At 39.9% G+C, this 13,902-nt stretch overlaps 1 long non-coding RNA gene across 2 annotated transcripts in view; it reads left to right on the top strand.

Annotated features, from left to right (window-relative positions):
• Window positions 1-13,902, top strand: part of LOC146889698 (uncharacterized) — a 62,230-nt gene that overhangs the window by 27,659 nt on the left and 20,669 nt on the right. The window contains exons 3-4 of one of the 2 annotated variants that reach the window (XR_015736684.1): window positions 6,596-6,630; window positions 7,248-7,565. The exons of the other annotated variant lie outside the window; for it this stretch is intronic. This is a non-coding gene — a long non-coding RNA (uncharacterized LOC146889698). Of the gene's footprint in view, window positions 1-6,595; window positions 6,631-7,247; window positions 7,566-13,902 lie in introns of those variants that run through there. 2 annotated transcript variants of the gene reach the window in all.

The raw sequence follows: 13,902 nt of genomic DNA, 5'->3' as shown, positions 1-13,902 counted from the left end.
CACTGGGTGTTCAACACTTGTCAAGAACATTCTAAACATTTTCTCTTTATTATTTTATTTAATTTTGATCACAGTCTTAGGAGAGAGGCACCATTTTGTCTCTGTTTTACTCAAACCTATACAATGAGTGAATGAACAAATTGTGATTTTAAAACATATTCAGGGTAGTTCCAGAGAACATGTGTTAGCAAGCAAGCTACGATAGCTCCTCCTGTGCTTTCCAGTCAACACACACACAAACACATACACACCCATACATACACACACATGCACATACATAAACACGCATACATACATGCACATACACACACGGATACATATACACATACATACATAAACACATACACACCTATACATATGCATACACACATACATACATGCACATACACACACATATTGTAATATGAAGAGGCCTGTTTGTTATTTGGGGTTTATGTCCTGTCCGGTACCTCCAGCTGTTTAGTCCCAGAGAAAAATCACACTGAAATCTCTGTAAGTTATAAAGCTGATGGGCCCTTTAGGTCAGGCTACTTATTAGCTAACTCTCTCATCTTAATTAACCCATTTTTCTGATCTATTTTAGCCATGTGGCTCAGTACCTTTTTCAGTAGGGCAGCTCACATCCTGCTGCTTCGGTGAGCTGGGCAGGAGTGGGAGGAATCAACTTCCTCCTCCCCAGAATTCTCCTGCTCTCTTTGCATCATTTCCACTTCCTGTCTGTTTTTCCCGCTATACCTCCTGCCTCACCAATCAGCGTTTTATTTAAAACATGATTGACAGAATACAGACAATTCTCCCGCACTACTTCCTCCTCTTTTTTAAGAAAACAAAGGAAAATATCCATAGTCCATTTTTTGGGAATGTGGGCGTAGTATTCCAGGCTACTTCCTGCTGGCTGGGGGCACTGATAATCTTATGGGGCCCTAAAGAAAATTTAGAGTTATGATCAAGTCCTGACTGAAGTATCCTGTGAGTCTTGATCATCTCAGGCAGCAGTCTTGAACCTGTTCTAGATGAAGAACTAAGACATCTGGGCCATCTGTTCCTACCGGAGATTGCTCAGGTGGTTTCCCTTGGTCAAAGATGATTTTTCTTAACTCTGAATAAATCCAAAGCCTCTCATTTTCTGTGGAAACAAAATCAAAATCTCTTCTCCAAAGTAACATACCTTTTGACTTCAATTTTGAAGCCAAGGTATTTTCAAAATACCTATCTTGGATTAATTCTGCAGCATTTATAAGCAAATATCTTTTAGCAGATGATGCTCCTTCCTCAGCATTCAAACGATTTAAAGAGAGCATATAAACATACAGTATCGAGATTCTCTGTATATTTTCCATCTTTATTCAGTTTTATTTTAACCTCTACTTCTTTTATTTTTACTTTTGGATTTTTGAGACAGGTTCTCTGCATATCTTTGTCCTGGAACTCCCTCTGTAGACCAGGCTATCCTTGAACTCCCAGAGAGTTCTATACTGCCTATACCTCCTGCCTGGTCAGTCAGCGTTTATTTAAAACATGATTGACAGAATACAGACAATTCTCCCGCACCACATATGCACACACATGCACACACACTCCACAACCACTACCACCACTACTTTTTGTACATTTCCCACCCAATGCACACTGTTTTGGTCCCTGATGAACTAGAGCCACTTCTGTATAAGCCACCACCTTCCTGATTATTTTATACCAGAGGTCATTTTGCCTTCACTGGAATAGTCACCTTGCTTTGTTGTTTTTGTTTGGTTTGGGGATGTTTTGCGCTTCCATAATCAGAAGATGATAATTAGCTGTCATATTAATTTTAAAAATTTGAGCTCTAATCTTAAAATAAAAACATACATCAACTTAAACGATGTTCTTTTTATATAAATGTTTCAATTATTTTTTTTCCTAAGAGCATACAAAGGAGATAAAGCTGATTCAAGTAAAACATTGAATGTGGTATGGATGCTTATTTGTTGTTAATTTTTAAAAAAGAATCAGTCACATTACATGAATTTTTAATTTTGTAACAAAATGTAATAGTTAAATTGTATATGTACTCTAGATTCTAGGCATTTTAGCTGCCAATCAGCATCTCTACTAAGTGGCATCACATAGCTCAAGCACCCAAGTAAGGAGGAGGAGATGCGTGTTTGTGTCTCCGAGGAGCTCAATGGAAGCATATCCACCTCCCCATAAGTTTTCTGGTGATGGGATTTTGTCTTTGTGTTTAGGAGTCAAGAAAAAGCATTGTAGAATAAAAGACAGTCCATAGTTGGAACTGATAATTAAGTTAAGAAATAAACAACTTCTAACAGATAAAATAATTGGAATCCATGATGAAAAATTCTTTGATATTCCTAACAGACTACTTTTGCGATCAGAAAAATGAAAGGCCTCCCTACTGTTATATCATTCTATTGTTTTCAAACTCCAGTTGATTTACCTTAGTCCATTCAGTCTACTCTAACAAAATAGTCTAGTCTGGGTATAAACAATAAAAGTTTGTTTCTTATAGTTGTAGGACCTTGGAAATTCATTATTGGGGCATCAGCATTAACAGGTCTACTGAGTGACTACTTCTAAGATGCGGACTATTAACTTCTTGTGTTCTCATGTGATAGGAAATAGTCAATGTGGTCTCTCGCTCCTTTTTTGTAATAACACTAGTGCCATTTATGGCAGATCTGGTCTAGTGAGCTCACCATCTCCTAAAACACCATTACCTTGGTTAAGATCACAAGATACAAACTTGAGAGGGAAGAATTAAAGTATTTGGACTATAGCATCAGTTGCCCCATGCCTCATGATTAAAGCTATCTGAGCAACAAAAGGCACAGTAGAATGACAATGTTCATATAGAATAATAGACTGATGTGAACTCCAGAAGAAAAGCACAGTTCTGCTCCAGTTCTGAAGACTTGGGGCAGAAAGAACTTCCTCCTTGAGCCCTCCCAGGCACCATTATGGTGAATGAGTACGAGGCAAATCATCATTCTATTATTCTATAATCCAAATACTGTAATTCTTCTCCTTCAAGTTTGTATCTTGTGTTCTTACCCCCCAAACTAATGTTGTTTTAGGAGAGGCAAGTGTGGTGAGAAACAGACTGAGGTAGATGCCCTGCTTTCCATTAAGGCTTCAAGCTCTCTCTCTTGCTTCGGACTCTGCTTCCGGTTATTAGACTCCTTTTCCTGGTCCTGCAGAGGGCTGTCGTCTAGGACGGTGATCTGTAAGTTTTTCCTTTAAATAAATAACCTTTTTATTAATCATAATTCCAAACTGGTGTGGGATTGTTTTGTGACTTACGTCTTCAAAAAAGCAGTGAGGTTAGGGCTTCACAGAGTTGGCCCCACCCTCACCAACTGCACCCCCCTGGAGAGCAGGCCTTGCACATCCCCAGGGCAGTGAGGTAGAGGTGCCCCCTGTTGGTGGGGATTCTGGTCAGCTGACTCTGAATAAGCAGAAGTGGAGGAGCTAGCCTCATGGTGTCATGTGATGGTGTGGCAAGGGAGAAATACTCCCCTTGCTCCTCACCCCTTGCCCCTTGCCACCTACTGCAGGGCAGAAAAACTGGTCCCATGATCATGAGAGCAGGAGAATTGATGCTGATTCTCACTGGCTGCAGTACTCTTGAAGCCTGGCACCTAGCTCAAGCAGCATAGTAACAGAGCTGATGCTGTTGATGGAGATACGGGTAAGAAGGCATAGGTAATCTGATGCCCTTCATCTGCCATATGGTTGAGTGGGCAAAGGAGAGATGACCTCCCTCTGACCCTCTATGCCTGTGGCAGGTGACCTGAGGTCACTTAGTGGGAGAACTGGTCCTGCCTCTCACAAACTACAGCATGCAGGCGAGCGAAAGCTGCCATGGCACCTTGCCTATGTAGCACACTAGAGCTAACCCTGTTGGTGGGGGTGCAAGTGAGCTGGACCTGTATGCCTGACAGCAGGACAGCTGCCCCCACCCCTCCCTGGTATGACGCGGAATGGCAAGGGTAAGGAAGATACGCCTCTCTTAACCATTGTCACCTATGACAGGTTGAACAGCATGAGAACAGAAGAGCTGGCCCCGACCCTCACCAAGTGCACAGCCTGAGAGGAGGCCCTGCACTTCGCCTGAGCAGCCAACTAGAGCTGGCCCTAGTGGTGTGAGTGCTGGTGAGCTGGAACCGCAGGTGTGAGAGCAGGCAAATTTTTGCCGCTCCTTGCTGTTTGAAACACGGGAGGAGCTAGCCAGGGCAGAGCTTGCTGGAGAGTGATGATGAGGGACAGCTGGCAGGCTGACCAACCCAGCTACTACCCATGCCCAGAACCAGGAATATGAGACAGCCTTCCTCAACATTCACCTCATCTGTGAACTGTCGGAGCATGTTAAGGGGGTGGATCTGCAGATATGAAGCTGTACTAGGATAACCAAAAGGAGTCCCAGTGAATGTTCAGTATCGGTAGCAGAAGCCCGAAGACCAGAGCAATGACTCATCGCTATTAGCACTTACAAGTTAAGATGAACGGACTAAAGACGATGCTGTGTGATTCATCGGGTCACACTACAGCTTTCATGATGCAATTTTTTTTCTTATTTGTTTTTATTTGTTTGGTTTGATTTTTTTTATTCTTTGGTTTTATTTTTAAATTTTGTTTTGGGGGGAGGTGGCAAGGACAGAGGGCTGAAGTAAGGAGAATGGGAGATGAATGGGATTGGGATACATGATGTGAACTCCACAAAGAATCAATAAAAAGGTTTTTTTTTTAAAAAAAAAAATAAGAATAGAATACGGAATAATGATCTGTCAGACACAGTAAATCTCTTGATGCCTTCATACCGATTCTCAGTCACCTGTTAATTATACAGCACAATGCTCTGGAAGCCCACTGAAGAAATCTTCAGAAAATAGTATTTCCTAGGGACAGTTGTCCTTTCCCCTGGCAGTGCCTTCTTCAGGTAACTTTCTCCAGATTCCTTCATACCTGCCCTCAAATGAGAATCTCCAAGGACAACTTCCTTGTTCTTTTTCATATCATTGACATTTTGGAGCCTCATTCTGGCACAGATGTGAAAATGATAAGCAAGACATATAAATAAGGGACTGACTAAAGTCAGATTTTACATTTTTGAAAAAAAACCTCCATCTGCTCTGCATTTTTCTCTGTCCAAACAATGCCATGCGTTTTAAATTAACCAGGCTTTGTCAGGTTGTATCAGATATTATCGGCAGCCTATGGATACAAGTAGGAGGTATTGCATGAATATATTTTAAATTAATGTATTATCAAATTTAACCACTCAGACAACATTCTAAAATTACCAGTTGTCTTAGTTACGGTTACTATTTCTGTGATAAAATGCTATGACAAAAAGCAAAATGGGGAGGAAAAGATGTTTTGACATACAGTTTCACATCACTGTCCATCATTTAAGGAAGACAGGAATGCCAAGAAAGAAAGAACCTAAAGGCAGGAGTGGATACAAGGGAAATGGATGAATGCTGCTTACTGGCTTGTTCTCCATATCTTTCTCAGCCTGCTCTCTTATAGAACCCAGGACCACTGAAAATGGACTGGGCCCTTTTTTTATCAATCAGTAATTAGGAAATTTTCTTAATTGAGGTTCCCTCTTCTTAGGTGACTTCAGCCTGTGGCAAGTTGACATACAACTAACCAGCACATTGGTATTTTAATTTCTGGTTGGGTGGAGTAAATTTTATTCAGCAATATGATCAAGAATAAAATCTTTTCTATGGATGCCCTCTCACTGACCCAGGCGTGTGGAGTGCTCAGCATTAAGCTTGTAGAGAGAGGGCCACTGGCTTTTTTTCCCCACGAGAAATGTCTGTAGTTAATTCCAGGAGACAGGCAGACAGTCAAGAACTTAAGGGCAGGGCACGGAGAGCTCTGAGGTGTTTGGCAGACACAAGCGGTCAGTCTTAGAAAGCAAGAGATCTATCAGAGGCAAGAGGCTGATACTGAGCTCCAGGCTCCAGCAGAAGCAGCCAAAGTCACTGGTGGGACTGAGGTGGACTCTGGTTCTAGATCGTGGAAGATTTCCAAACAGAAATTAGATATGATGCTGACAGGGCTCTACTTTTCAGAAACAGGGAATGATTTTCAACTAAAATGTACCAGAGTTGGGGGATAGGTCAGAAATGAAGAGAGGCAAAGATATCCTATTTTGAATGTTTCAGGGGGTAAAAAAGGTACCTGATTTGTTCATATCCAGGTTTGTGAGGCCAAGAACTCATTTACCCATGGGCTTCACTGACCTTACTGTGAACAGACAATAATAAAAATAATAAAAGTCCAGGAAATTAGAAAGGACCTCATCATTGAAATGTGAAGAACACCAAAGATGTTTTCAAAATTGGCTTTGAAAACCGGTCAAACAAAGTACAATGCTACATAAGAATGAAAACATCACAATTAAACCCATTTCTGTTGCAAAAGGAGCAGCAGGCTGCGTTCCCGGCACCTGTCTACCCAGCTAGTTTACACCCAAAATAATTACATACAAATTGTATTCATTTAAACTCTGTTTGGTGCATTTGTTCTAGCCTCTTATTGACTAACTCTAACATATTGATTCAACCCATTTCTCTGCTTCTAGGAGTTGACTAGTCCTGGAAGAGAAATGCCCCCCAGGTAAGGTAGCATGGTCTGAATCTTAGACTGAAAACACTCATCCCTGTGCCCCAACCCCATGATCTAGTGGTTAGGATTCAGTATTCTCTCAAAAATACAATATTCACTTCCTTGGTTAGAGTTACCCCAAGATATTTTATGCTATTGTGGCTATCGTGAAAGGTTATGTTTCTCTGATTTCCCTCTCTGCTTCTTTATCCTTTGTGTATAGGAGGGCAACCGATTTTTTGGAGTTGATCTTGTATCCTGCCACATTACTAAAGGTGTTTATCAGCTGTAGGAGTTCTTTGGTAGAGTTTTTGGCGTCACTTATGTACACTATCATATCTGCAAATAACGAAAGTTTAACTTCATCCCTTCCAATTCGAATCCCCTTGATCCCCTTATGTTGTCTTATTGCTATTGCTAGAACTTCAAGCACTATATTGAAGAGGTATGGAGAGAGTGGACAGCTTTGTTGTGTTCCTGATTTTAGTGGAATGGCTTTGAGTTTCTCTTCATTCAATTTGATGTTAGCTGTCGGCTTTTTATTATATTTAGGTTTAATCCTTGTATCCTCAATCGCTCCAACACCTTTATGATAAAGGAGTGTTGAATTTTGTCAAATGCTTTTTCAGCATCTAATGAAATGATCATATGGTCCAAATGAGGAGCAGAAGGAGGGAGAACATGAAAAAGGAGGTCAGGACCACGAGGGGTGCGTTCACCCACTGATACAAGGGGACTGATCTAATGAGAGCTCACCAAGGCCAGCTGGACTGGGACTGAACGAGCATGTGATCAAACCGGATTCTCTGAATGTGGCTGACATGGGGGCTGACTGAGAAGCCATTGACAATGGCACTGGGTCTTGTTTCGTCTGTATGTACTGGCTTTTTGGATCCTAGTCTGTTTGGATGCTCACCTTCCTAGACCTGGAGGGAGGGGGGAAGAACTTGAACTTCCCACAGGGCAGGAAATCCTGACTGCTCTTAGAACCGGAGAGGGAGGAGGAGAGCAACTAGGGGGAATGGGAGGGTATTGGGAGGAGGAGAGAAAGTGGAAATTTTTATAAATAAATGAATAAATAAATAATAATTAAAAAATACAATATTCAATCTACTGGTGTGTAGTTTCTTGAAATCATTTCTGACCTAGAGAAACTTCTACCACTTCCAACCCAAGTATATATTCTTTCATATTGTTGTATATGTATACATAAAATATTAAAGTGGTATTTTACTAATGTTACTTGGCCCAGCATCGGATTCACAAACTAGTCTCACGCTCCCGAGTAGCTGGGATTATAGGTGTATGACGTCACGTCTGCATATCCATGAGTTTACAACTTGTTCTTTTCCCTTTTTGCTTGAGATTGTCTTGTTCCACCTGAAGCTCACCAGTGCTGTTGAAGAGGGGATTTCAACATTTATCCATCTGTGAACTGCTGGGGCAAGTGAAGAAGTAGGGCCTCTAGATCCAAAACTGAAAGATCTCCATGACATAAGGCAATAACAAGATTATCCAAGAGGAGCCCTGGTGAGGATTCAGTATTGATAGTGTAGCAGAAGCCAGAGACCTTGAATCAGACCAATAACTCATAGCAATGCAGATTTGAAAGAATGCTGATTGGGCTAAAGGGTATCTTTAACATATCACCGCTTCAATGGTGAGCTTTTGTTTGTTTGCTTTTTTTTCAGGTGTGGGGGTTTAGAACGTATGTGGAGAGACAGGAAGATGAATGAGATTTGAGTACATGATGTGAAATTCATAAAGAATCAATAAAAGGTTAAAAATAAGAATGGGTTTCCCATTATTTCATTCTACTCACTTCTATGATAACTTAACTAATTTTTATGAAACGTTGTAAGTTTTTTTCTGCTTAAAAATAGAAGAAAACATGGTAATAAATAAGAGTATGCTTTAAATTCATCGGCATGCTAAATGGCATTTTCTACTGAATGTGGCTGGATGCTCTTGGGTGAAGCCTAGCGGTAAAGCTCAGCTTTCTCAGCATCTTGCCCCATGTCCTCTCCTATATATCTAACTTCTATTTTATACCTTGATGACCTCTGAGTGTTCTCCCCATGCATTCCCACCTACTATATCCAAAATCATCTTGAGGGAATGAGCTCAACGAAAGCTGCATTTTTCAAACATAAACAACCTTCATAAATGTTCCACTTGTTTTTCTTTTCGTCTTTTTAGTGGTTGCAATGACTGATTTTGGCTGTTAACTTTGTTAGAATCACCTAACAGGTGGCTGGGTGCTCCTGTGAGGAAATTTCTTAATTCGTTTATTTGAAACAGGAAGACTCCCTTAAATCTGAGCTATAGTACATGGTGGCATCCTAGATACAGGACATGGAAAAAGGAAGGTTTGCTTTCTGTCTTCTTGTTCTCTCTTACTGTCAAGTTCATCCTTGCTGCTGCTAAGGCATTCCCTTGTCAGTATTAGAACAAGCTTCAGGATTCATCAGAGAACGAAGATCAGCAGCTTCACAAGAGTGTGCCAGGCCTTCAGTGCCAGGTTGGGACTTCTGAGACATCCAGTTTGTGAACAGAAGAGCCACCAGATTCTTAGCCTGTCTGACATGAGACAGTCATCGCTAGACTGTTAGCCAAGACTAGCAACATGTGAAACTGTGGATGGGAATCATTTCTGGCAAGTATATTGGTCCTACCAGGAGATTCAGAAGGACCCTGAACATTTTCACTAAGTTGTAGATATGGGTTAAGAATGTAGCATTCTTCATCAGGTTCATCTTCTTATTTAGCTTCTCTAGGATCACGAATAATAGGCTCAAAGACCTTTAATTATGGTTAGAATCCACTTATGAGTGAATACATACCGTGTTCCTCTTTTTGGGTCTGGCTTACCTCACTCAGTAAAGCGTTTTCTATTTCCATCCATTTGCATGCAAAATTCAAGATGTCATTGTTTTTTACCGCTGAGTAAAACTCTAATGTGTATATGTTCCACACCTTTTTTAACCATTCTTCTATTGAGGGGCACCTAAGGAAACCCATACCTTCTGGTCTTTAGGCGTGGGGATATGGGCATGTGAATGAGGTTTCAGAATATTTGTAGGAAGCAATAAAAGTCTGTGAGTTATTCAAAAAGCTGGAAGCAATCAACTTGATTTTATCTCAGAGAAATAAAGTGGGCAATAACAGAATTAAATATCTGACCCTCAATGGTCTCTGCATATATGTACACTATCCACATACACATAACACACACCTGAAAAACACATGTGAAACCAGTAATGTAGGGGAAAGTAAATAGTAGTAAGAAAGTGAGGTTGTAGAATAATCTTTTAGTACACTGATAATATGTGTCACTCTGATTGGTTTAATAAAAAGCTGAACATCTGTCAGGCAGAGAGAGCTCCAAGAAGAAGAAAGGAGAAGGAGTCAACAGCCAGACACAGAAAGAACATATATGCAGAAGAAGTAAAAGCCACGAGTCACATAACAACATATAAGTTAAAAAAATGGTTTAATTTAAGTCGTACGAGCTAGTTAGAAACAAATGTAAGCTATCGGCCAGGCTTTCATAATTAAAAGTCTTTGTGTCATTTTTTGTGAGCTGGCGGCGCAAGGAAAAACTCGTGTGCACTACTACAGTTTCCTTTTTACTACTAACCATGGATTTAAAGGAGACTTCTGTCAACTGAGAATTAACAAAGTGTAAAATGTAGTTATTCCAGGTTTCAATGCCAGGGATCAACCTGTAATTCTTATGAAAAGCTGATGTAAGAGATTTTAAAATTATTAATGCAAGAAATAAAACCAAGTCCCTTGGGAGATACAGCTCCTTATGACAACAAAAGGTGATTTAAACATGTAAAGATGGAATAGGATGGGGTCAAACACATTAGGAGCAATGAAGATACTGTCTTTATTTCTCTCTATTGGGTCATTGCAAAGTTTTTCAGAAGGAATGTTGACCCATTCCTTTGCCTCCCCCTCACACGGTGTGATGGAGATAAAGCACACTCTTCACACTTTTCACTTCTGGAATATTCTTTACAACAGTAAACTTAGTTCATCCTAGAACCTATGGCGAGAATGATCAACAGCCTTTGTGTCTACATCTCCCAAATTTTAAAGCAATGTTTTTCTGTGATGTTTGAAAAGTAAATTCATTACTGTCTTCCTGGAATCGCAAGGCTTTCAACAATACTAGGAGGATCTTCAAGTTCCAACCTATGGTGACAGTGATTATCTTGGATTTCTGTTTCCTAGCCTTCTCTAACATATCAGAAGGCTACATTGTACAGTTCAAACAACTCACTGTAAAGCAGAGTGTTTTAGTCCATAAAATCTTACAAAATCCCTTTCTTTTGACTGTGCTGGTACTGGTACAGACATTGTGTGGACCCCAGCGATCTCCACATATGGTAAGTAATAACGCAACAGGGAGTTGAGTCCTACAAAGAACCCTGTCAAGCATCTGCATGAGGCTATTTAATGAGCAAGAAATAAATCTTTATTGTTTTGTCCCGCTAGAATCTGGATTTTATTTACTATAGCATTTTGTTGTTGAAATACAGTCCCCAAGTCTTCCATTAACCAGAAGTGTCAACCATATTTTACTGAAGTATGAACGAGGTTTCTGAGGCTTAAACACAATAGCCTAAGCTCATGAAGTACACTGTTGGGAAGATTTTACAAAAAGTTATCCTAGGACTCTAGAACTAGTCTGTATTTATTAGATACTTGCTAAATAAAAATTTTCCAAGGAATTTATGAAGTTAGATGGTGAGAAAAAGAAAGATTTCTCACTTATGTTTATTATAGTTCAAGTAAAAGAGTTATTAAAATCTAAGAATGTATAAGTATATTAGTAATTTATGTTTTGATGCTGAAGGGTAGTGTCTATCATTCAGTTCTGAGCGAGAAGAAAGACTGCTGGTTGAGTTGGGGAAAAACTGAATGAACTGAGAAACAGTTTCTCACCAGAAAAATGTCCAAGTAGTGAGAGAACCTGAATCAGCAAGATGCATCTTTCTGAGACCCAGAGACTGCTGAACAGAAAAAGGCAATGATGGTTTGCTTACACCTACACATGCCGGTGGTCATGGTAGAGAGGAACCAGTGCTAAATACACAACCCAGGATCTTTCTGCAGTCGTCTGCTCCCTGCAGTGAAGCCCCACTCCATGAAAGTTCTGCAGCTTCCCAAACAGTGCCAACAGTTACAGATTCCACAGCTTCCCAAACGGTGCCACCAGTTACAAATTGAATGTTCAAAGAGATGTTCATGATGGACATTTCACATTCAACACACACTAGAAGAGCCTAAAATGAATGAATTAAAATTCTGTCCTTAAGTAGTTTCTAGAAAATTAAGCTGCTAAGCTTGCCATGAAGCCATGAAGAAAGGTGACTGGAGAACCATGTACATTAGTGTCAGCAATGCCCAGAGACGATCTGAATCAACTCACATCCGTGGTCTTAAAATGGGAGGAGGACTACTGTAATGAAGTAGATCATGCCTGCATATATTTGAGACCTCAGACTGAAACTATAGAGACTTCAGTTCACCTGCAAAGGGAACACTAAAATTGCTCAGGTAAAAAATGCAGACATTAATGATCATCAATGGAGAAGTTAGTGTTCTCCAACAGATACTGGAAAGCTTAATTTTGGAATTCTTGATCCTAGAGACCTTGACTTGCTTCGGGTGGCTTTCTGCTGGAAAATAACAGAGGACAGAAGACTGCTTTCGGGAGTCTGAGGCCACTGGTGAGACCACTGAACCTGGGAGGCAGAGGGAGGAAAGGAGCATCCCAGTTGAGGTCTGAACTCCAAATGCAGAGCTTCCAGGAAGGCTGGTGCTCCTTAGTTATGCTTCATTCCTCTGCTTCGTTTCAGAGTCCTTCTATGCAAAAGCAAAAATGAATAAGACATTAAGCCAAGACTTCTGCTTTAAAAATGCTGTTCTTAAAACCTTTTTTCATTTTCATTACAGCTAATGTATTATTTTTAAGCATATATTTATCTTACCAACCCTAAAATGGCTCCCTTAATGTAGGCATCTTCTTCCCTGCTCCTATATCTGCCCATCCTCCATCTCCACCCTCCCACTCCACCAAGCTCTCACCAGTCATTCCTTCCTCCCTTTCTCTCCCCTGCTCCTATTCCCCCAACCCCACCCCCACCCCTACCACCACCCCCATGCTCCCAACTTTTGCCCAGCAATCTTGTTTGCTTCCATTTTCCAGGAATCTATGGAGAATCTATATATGCTTTTCTTTGGGTTCACCTTGTTATTTGGCTCCTCTAGGCTTGCAAACTGTAGACTTAATGTCCTTTGTTTATGTTTAGAGTCCACTAATAAGTGAGTATACACCATGCGATCAGACTGGACTCTCTGAATGTGGCTGAAAATGGGGGCTGACTGAGAAGTCATTGATAAAGGCACTGGTACTTGTTTCTACTGCATGTACTGGCTTTTTGGGACCCTAGTCTATTTAGATGCAAAGCTTCCTAGGCCTGGATGTAGGGGGAGGGGAGGCAAGGGACTTTCCACAGGGCAGGGTTCCCTGCCCTCATTAAGAGTGGTGGAGAAGGGAGGAGTGTGAGTGGGGCAAGCGGGAGGGGAATGGGAGGAGGGGAGGAAGTATAAATTTTTGAATGGAAAAATAAATAAATAAATAAATAATTTTTTTAAAAAAAAACATATTTATCAAATCACTATGGAGATAATTTGTAATATCTTGTTTTCTATGTTATTTACAAAAGCTACTGTGTTACCATATCTTAAATTCTCTGCACAGTAAACAATTCCCTTGAAATAAATACACTGTCATTTTCTAACCATTGAATTAACTGATGAATTGTTATAATCTAACAATTATGATATCTTAAAAATTGTTAAGAAAGAAATTGTAAACTTTTTAAATTTTATTATATTAATTTTGTATTCTGTGATAAATTAATCCTTTAAAGAGGGTTTGTCTGCACACTGAATTATCTGTTTGTAACTAAACAATTCTTGAATGTGTAATCTTTACTTTATAATGTAATATATTTGTGCATATAATTTAATTGTTGCATGAGACATGAGTATATAGAATATACCACTTGAATATGTACATATTACCTAACACAACTGACCTTCTGCATTTGTGGGATTCTTTGTAAGTCCAACAAATATAGCTTAAAAATTAAAAGTTTTTTATAATGCAATTTATAATGCAATAATGAATATGTAGACACTATCTTGCCATCATTCCCAATACATTTCATTATGATAAATATTTAAGTAATTCAGAGATAATTT

Source organism: Myodes glareolus, chromosome 25, assembly GCF_982192425.1.
Source record: "Myodes glareolus chromosome 25, mMyoGla1.1, whole genome shotgun sequence".
NCBI classification, from domain to species: domain Eukaryota; kingdom Metazoa; phylum Chordata; class Mammalia; order Rodentia; family Cricetidae; genus Myodes; species Myodes glareolus.
This window is presented reverse-complemented; position numbering and strand designations above follow the sequence as displayed.